Source organism: Vicia villosa, linkage group LG4 (assembly GCF_029867415.1).
Source record: "Vicia villosa cultivar HV-30 ecotype Madison, WI linkage group LG4, Vvil1.0, whole genome shotgun sequence".
Lineage (NCBI taxonomy): Eukaryota > Viridiplantae > Streptophyta > Magnoliopsida > Fabales > Fabaceae > Vicia > Vicia villosa.
In genome coordinates this window covers 135,085,563-135,093,703 of record NC_081183.1, presented here as the reverse complement: position 1 = coordinate 135,093,703, position 8,141 = coordinate 135,085,563, and positions in this window count along the sequence as shown.

The following is an 8,141-nucleotide window of genomic DNA, read 5'->3' as shown; positions in this document are numbered from 1 at the left end:
CGTTGGAAATGATAAAAAGACAAAAAGAAAGGGTGTCGAGAGTATACAACAAAAAGGTGAAAGGTAAAACGTTTATTAATAATAACTTAGTTTGGAAAGTTATTTTGCCTATAGATCGAAAGAATCAGGCTTTAGGCAAATGGTCCCCACACTGGGAAGGACCTTTTCGAATCTTAAAAGTGTTTTCAAATAATGCTTATGAGATAGAAGAATTGGTAGAAGATCGCAGGATTATAAGAGTGAATGGGAAGTATCTGAAAAGATACAAGCCAGTCATGCATGAAGTAAAAATTGCAAAAACGTAGATATTAAAAATGTGCGCCGTTGGCCAAAATGGTGAAGCGAGTGCCAAAATGGTTTTTTTTACCTAATCAAGATATGTAATAGATAAACTAAGACAGAACAATGTCAAAATATATTTCATTAAGATTAATGGTCAAGGGTACATTCAGTCAAGGATGTTGCGATTGCATGCAAACCAAAGGTATAAAATGGGGAATATTGGATATCATCAAAAGGAGCATTTAAAATTATAGACAATAAAACCTAGGCTTACAACGCCTCCAACAATGCCTCCAACAATGCACCCTTCAGTTGATCCTTTGCTCCAAACCTTCCAAGGACAACAGGGGCAAACTTTCTGCTTCAAAAAGATCTAGAGATCCTTCTGTGCGCATTCTCCTCACTATTCCCTGTTTTACAAACATGTGGGATAACAACCTCCCATAGGGAAGACATGTTGTTATGCCTTGACGAGAGGAAGCAATAGCAACAACTTCGGCAAGCTGTTTGAAAATCAGCAATGGAAAGTTGATTTTCCTTCCCCGGAGAGCACGGAGTATGAACTCCAGATCCTCCACCATGATGCTTTCTTGATCCTCATTTCGTGGGCGAAAGTTTCCCACTAGAAGTTGATGCCAAATCCTGATAATTTTGGCACTAAAAGGATCATTGGCCAGGAGGGCCCTCAAAACGGAAGAGGTGGTCATGGTGAAGGAGTTGTCAGCAAAGACTTCTCCAGAATTCTCGCATCTCAGCAGTTCAGAGATGGACGAGGGAGAAATAGTAATAGGGGCTCTTTGAACTTGAGACACGGTGGTGATTCTACCTTCTGAATCCATCCGGAGGGACGCAAACATCCAGAAGTCTGCCAGCATGTTTGGATAAATAGGCCCTTCCAGGATTCCCTAGTAAACCTGTAGTTGTTAGTTGGCAAATAATGCATCAAAGTTGATATTATTCTCATCGAACTCTTCCACAAAAAGTTTAAACTCTTTCTTGATAGAAGATCTGATAGTGTTGTAAGTTAAAGGTGTCATTGTAAGCAAGGGAGTACAAGAAGAAAACTCTTTAAACTCTTGATTCAAGGGAGTACAAGAAGAAAAGAGAAAACTTTGATAAGAATATGGAAAGAGGATGAAGAAATGAGCAGAACACCAAGGTTTATATAGAGGACGTTGGTTATAAAGAGTGATTACTCTTTAAATTCTGATTGGACCGCAAGTGGTTTCCCCGAGGGAAGATAGGGAGTCCGCTGTTTCTGGCCTTGGAAGTTGGAGTGTAATCATTTTAGAAACTGATACACGCACGTCTTTAGTAGACATTTTGAAAAAGTGATGTCATCATTTAATGATGGTTGCGGCTAGTGGAGTGGAAACGTCAAGTCTAGGCTTAAGAGGCTGCGAAGAGTAATCATGTCACGTGGATACACTATCAAGGTCATTATGATAGTTGGAAAATAAATTTTGACAATTTAAGAATTGTTAAAATGTTATTTGTGACATTTGCAGAATATAGTATATGGATAATTGAAAGGTAAATTATGCATGCATTCCTTGGCTAGTTTGATAACAAAAGTAAGACAAAGTACGAAACGCAAAGATGTTACAAGGGTTAGAACAATTAATTAAAGTCCTTAGGCAGATTATCCTTCATCTTGGAATATTGGGATGCCCACAATGTCAGACAGCGTTCGATTAGTGCTTGCTGTTTTTTCAGCTCTTCGATTTCTGGCACTAACTTCTGTGCCGTCTCAAGGTGTCGAATCCCTTATTACGCCACTTCATTCAACTCATTCTGCTGGGATTGTTTGATTTCCTCTTGGCGAGACTTGGCAGTTTTTATCTTATCTTCGAGGCGTTTGATTTCTTGTTCCCAGGATTTGATGTCCGCTCCACAAGTTTCATATTCCTTTTGGCGTTTTGCACGCCCAAGCTCAAGGGCATCAGCCTTTTTAGTTGCGTCAACAGCAGCTTTCCATGAAGTACTATCAGAAGTTACTTTTGCATTGAGCTGTTCGTCAACATCTCGCTTTCAAAGAGTATCAGCTTGAAGCTGATCAACCAGAGAACTCATCGAGACAATCACTTGTGAGACTTCCTCTGAAACCAAGAGTAAATCCACCTTCTTCAAAAGATTGTACAGACCAAAACAGCTGGTGGAATCCTTGCGCAGAGCTTCGATAAGGTTGGTTTCAAAGAACTTTTTCTTTATCTGACGAAGGAGGTTTGGAATATCATTCTCTTTACCACTTTCCGCCAAGACAGTCGATGAAGGCTCAAGCCTGATAGGCGAAACATTCTCGGCATTCATCATAGCCTTGAGAAAGCTTACAGGATCAGTATTCTTAAGTTGCTCTAGTTCTGTAGAAGTGAGCATTGTAGGGGTCTGCTTCGAAGTAGCCGCAGGGGTAACTATGGTCCCGAAATTAGAAGTTTCATTACTGCCTGGTGGAGGCAAATTAGAAGCTTCATTCGCATCCTCATGTTCAGAAATAGTTTCTTCACTCCCAGTTGGATGCTCAACTACATTGCCGCTATTTGAATGTTGAGGGTTTTCTTCCATGTCTTGGTCTTGATGGGTAATTGGAAAAGCGTCATTCGAATGACTTTCCTCAGCATGCACAGGTGAAACGATAGTCGCAATGGGTTGAACGTCTTTGAGAACTGGAGGAAGGACAGGAGATTTGTGTTAAGGAATACCTGTACGTACAATCAAAATTTATTAAGGCGGAAAAGTTGCAAAAAACTTGTTTGTCGATTAAAGGGTAAATGTATACCATGAAGATTGTCGAGATCAATGTTGAGATCTGAAGTTTTGAGATCAGAAGTAGCTGTACCTACATCGTCCTATATTTACAAGGTAAAATGTAAATTTAGCCATTTAAGTTAAGTATGAAAAATGGTTATGATACAAAATCCGAATACCTTGGTTGGGACATTATCTGGGCTTGAGTTATGGCTTTCCACAACTAGGATAGTACTAGCAATCTTTAAAGGTGTTTCATCAGAAGATACCTTGTCGCTCGATGAAGTAAGCTTCGAAGTCCCAGATCCCTTTTCTTTGGTTAAAGAAATGGTAGTCTTTTGTCGTTTCTTTATAGCTTGTCTGGTACGAGGAGGAGATTTGTCTTCATCATCTGAAGCACTAGTGTGGGAAATTTGCCGCTTTGAAGGTGTCGGATGCTTCAAACTCTGAGAATGCACATTGAGCAAAGTGAATAATATTCAAGAAATTGCACAAGTTAGGGTATAAAGTATGTACGTACCATGGGTTTCTTGCCAGTAGTGACAAAATCACTCCCACTTGTTTTGGTGCTTTGAAGGTGTCGGATGCTTCAAACTCTGAGAATGCACATTGAGCAAAGTGAATAATATTCAAGAAATTGCACAAGTTAGGGTATAAAGTATGTACGTACCATGGGTTTCTTGCCAGTAGTGACAAAATCACTCCCACTTGTTTTGGTGCTTTTCGAAGCTCCAGCACCCTTCTGTGCAGTTGCTTCCTTAATAACTTTCTTTCGACTCACAGTTGTGAACAAGATAGAAGTCAGTATATAAATAAGGTATAGGAGTCAAAACACGAACATGCTCAAGACTCCAACCTTCAGGTATAGGAGTCAAAACACGAACATGCTCAAGACTTATATGGAGATGCCCATTGAAATTATCCAAGCTATGCTTAGTCGGAACCACACGTTCAGCGCATTTTTTGGATTGTTCGCAAAGAATTTTGGGAATATTCCCACACACAAACCAGTCTGGAAAAGGAGGACTTAGAGCCACACCAAATTCAACAGTAGGTAGTGGAGGGAATTTTGGAGGATTAAGTTTAAAAGCCACTTCATAACGTATATCAGGTCGAACATACGTGGGCAATTTCAGCTTATCTAGTTTAGCAGAAAACTTTTCACGTAAAGTGACCGCAGCTTCACGAACGGTCCGTCTAAGATCATCAGGCCTGTAGATAGTTTCAAAGAATTTTTGAAACGCTTGGATTTCTTTAATATGAGTTGAAGTACCTTTATGGAAGTTTGCCTGCACATCAGCGAAAGCTCCAGTTAGTTCCTGAGTAAGGCTCTCGGCATCGAAGATTTATGTAGTATAATAATTTGTCCACCATTGATGGAAGTCTATGGTAGAATAGAAGGCAGGCTCAAAAGAGATGGGAGAGAGAGTTGTGATGCCAACATATTTGGAGATTTTGGATTCATATTCATCTTCAGATAAATGCAGAGTGTGTAGACACATGTGATTCCTCTTGTCATACATGCATTTTGGTTTAAGCTGAACCAATCCAAATTGCCTCGATACAAGATTTGGTTGGTAGCAAAGAAGACAGCAAAGACTCTTGGGGGATCGTAGTCGGTGGTACAAGAGTTTAGGAGTTAGAAAAGTCTCCCAAATAACCATGGATTCGGCTTGTTGATCCGGAGAAGTTGCTGGAAATTCTCGAGTAAACCACTCAGGACCTACTTTCCTTTTTACAAATGGAGCCATAGAAGGACTAAACTGATAACGTTTAGCGAACATCATCATGTACGTTAGAATACTTTCGCGAAGTTTTCCCGTTTCTTCTTTTGGAGTTAGGTGAGCCAATCTAGTTCCTTCTACTGTTCGATTTTTAATTGTTGTATCTTCTTCATCGACAATACCTTTATATGGGAGATGAGCCTCGAAAGTAGCATTGATCCATAGCTGCAACAACCAGAAGGGGCCAGCGAAAAGGAGAGATCCTGTTTGGTAGTTCTTGACAAGATCTGTTGCTTCGCCAAGATTCTCGTAAAGGAATCCTAGAATTAACTGGCTTAAGTTTGACTTTTTCCCAGCATTTATCTAGTTAGCCATACAGAGATATCTCTTTGCCACTTGGATGGACCTAGAACAAAAAACGCATCTCGAAAGCCAGAGTGCTAGAAACGCGATATGCTCTTCATCTGTGACTTCAGTGGTTGATTGAACATGGTATCTCTGGATAAAGGCAGTGTAGGTGACTTTTACTTCGTTGAACTGGATGGTGTCAGTATCCATGAAGTTGGGATCGAAGATTTCCCCAGTGGGTTGAAGCCCTGTGATAACGGCTACATCGAAGAGAGTAGGGGTAATTATTCCACAAGGAAGGTGGAAAGTATTGTGAGAAGCATCCCAGAAATATACTGATGCTACTAACATGGTTTGGTTGTATTCTAAACCTGTTTTGGATAATTGGATTAGATCATAAATCCCTAACTCTTTCCAAAAAGAAGCCTTTTTGCTTTCTACCTTAGTCAGCCAAGCGTAATATAGGTCGGGATCTTTTGCTAATGGAATTGATCTAAAGACTTTTAGAAAATTAGTCACATAGTTCAACCTAATATTTTCTAAGGTTACAGTGGCTTCAGTCGAAGTATTATCTACATTGGCAGTTTCAGCTAAGATTGGGTTGCCATCTTCATCTATTTTGTTCTTATTAACCAAGGGCCTAGTCTTATAATAAGCAGGGAAAAATTTACCCAGAGAAGAGTTATTTCTTCCAGGTAAAGGACCCATGAAGGCATGAGTTTTTCCAGAAAATTCAAAATGAATGATTACCTGAGAAGCGTAGATAGCGCGAGTTTCTGCGGCATTTGGGTCTGGAATATGTTGTTGGTTCCCTATCTGTGTGGGATGTTGAAGCTTTTGGATAGGTTGGAGAGCATTTGAAGAAGACGTCATGGATGTGTTTGTTTTAGGAGTTAGGTTAAAAACCAAAGAGGATTTATTTTTTTTGTGATGATTGCAGAAAGATGAAAGATGAAGTTGTGTGAAGGCAAAGGGTTAAGTATTTAAAGGTTTAGTAGGAACCTTTTCAAATCTTTTGGGTAATGGTCAAAAGACACGCGGCAAGCGGTGATTTAATCCAACGGCGGTCGAACAGTTGTTAGCCTTACTCCTAGTATATAGGAGCAATGATCACAAGTAATGGCAAAAAACGTGGGAATGCACGTTTTGAAGAGACGTTTTTGAAAATGACAAGACGTTTTGAAAGGTGATTCATAAATGATTATGACGTTAGTCAGTTGTCTTGGAACTCTAAAAAATGAGTAAAACGAAATCTCATCATAACAAGAAACGCCTATTTCTCTTGTTTTTCGAAACAGACACTTATTGGGGGCAATTTGTTAGCTGGAGATTTCGTTTGAAGAAAATATTGTTTGAAGAATTAGAGTTCGAAGAAGGATGGTTTCTGATGACCATCTCTGAGAATAAAAATGGCTCATGATGGCCATGATTCAAGGAGGTTGTTTAAGTTGAAGTAAAGATAATGGGAATTGGAGTTGATTCGAGGTAAATTGTCTTTAAGACTTAAGCATTTTCTCGAAATACGAAGGGTACTGAAGCTTGGCGTGTTTCGTAGCATTTTCGTTTTTTGATCACGTTGCCACGTATCGAACGAGAATTCAGGCGGGAGGATTTGAATTTCGAAATAGTCGGTGAAACCGAACAAGGACAGATGGCGCCACTTGGATTCGAAGCGTATGCATGTGAGCAACGTGGCATTTCGTTAGTGTAGGACCGTTAGGGTCGAAATTAGTATAAATAAGGGTCTTAATATCAGGATCCAGTGTGTTCATTTTGTACAAATCACTCACAAATCGCTCAAGTATCAAGTGTTAAGAGAACGAGTTCGCTGAGAAATGTACGTATGACACCACCAATTTAAATACATTTGTATTCATCTTTATGCAAGTATCTTTCCAGTATCTTTTATATTTCGTTACATTTCAGCCATTTACATTCTTGCAATTTTATCTTTCGTTTAACTTTACTTCGAAGCATTTACATTCTGCAATTTAAGTTCCTGTAATTTAAGTTTCTTGCAAGTTTATATTTACTTCATCTTTTGCCAAAGTTGTATTTACGTGTATAACAAGGCGATTTCCAGTCTTTACATTTCGTTTATTTATTTCTTATTTCGAAGCCAAACAACTAGCAAAATATGAACCAAATTATCACAAACGACAAGCTTTTTGACTATGTCCTAGGATCAATCTAGTCGATCCTGCGAGTAACCAAAGTATATTTTTTATAGTTTGGAAGACTAGCGGTTGTTTACCGGAAATCACCGTAAACAATCTGTCAAACGTTATCTGAAATCTTGTGTTAAAGCACAAACTTCTGTTGATCCTGCTTGGATTCGTGGAAGAACTCTTCCATCTCTGGATGAGTTAAGGAAGAGGGATAAGAAGAAGAAAGAGAAGAAGCTGAAGAGAAAGGTCACAGAAGAAGGACCTGATGCTAAGAAAGCAAAGAAGCAGAAGAAACCTTCAGGTATTGTAATCTCTGACTCTGTACCTGCTACTAATTATGAACGTGTATCAACAGACTCTCTCAAAGTACCCAAAACTTCTGAACAGTTTCAGAAGCTCATAGAAGATGCTTTCAAAGCAGACTCTTCTAGCTCTCATTCTACTTCTGCCCTTCCTCCTCAGAAAAAGCCACGTCCTTCTGAAATACCATCCTCTTCCACCACTTCTAATAGACTCCATTCTCTACCAACTCTTGACCCCCAACCTTTAAACGTTGTTTTTCCTCAAATCCCTTCTGAAAATATATTCTCTACCACATCCATTCCTTCTGCAATATCACCTTTAATTGATCAATCAACCACCTCCACCGCAAATTCTTCATCTTCTTTATCCTCCTCTCTTACCTCTGCTTTGTTCTCAAGAGAACCTGAACCCTACTTCATTCTCAACCCAGACTCTTCAACCACCCAATTCAAAAGCAAACCTTCTGAACTTTCTGTTGGTGTTCGTTTTGAATTTTTAAAGCTTAAGGTACAGGCAGGTTTAGATGCACTGAAGGTAGCACATAATGCCAACATGGATTATGTTGCTTATG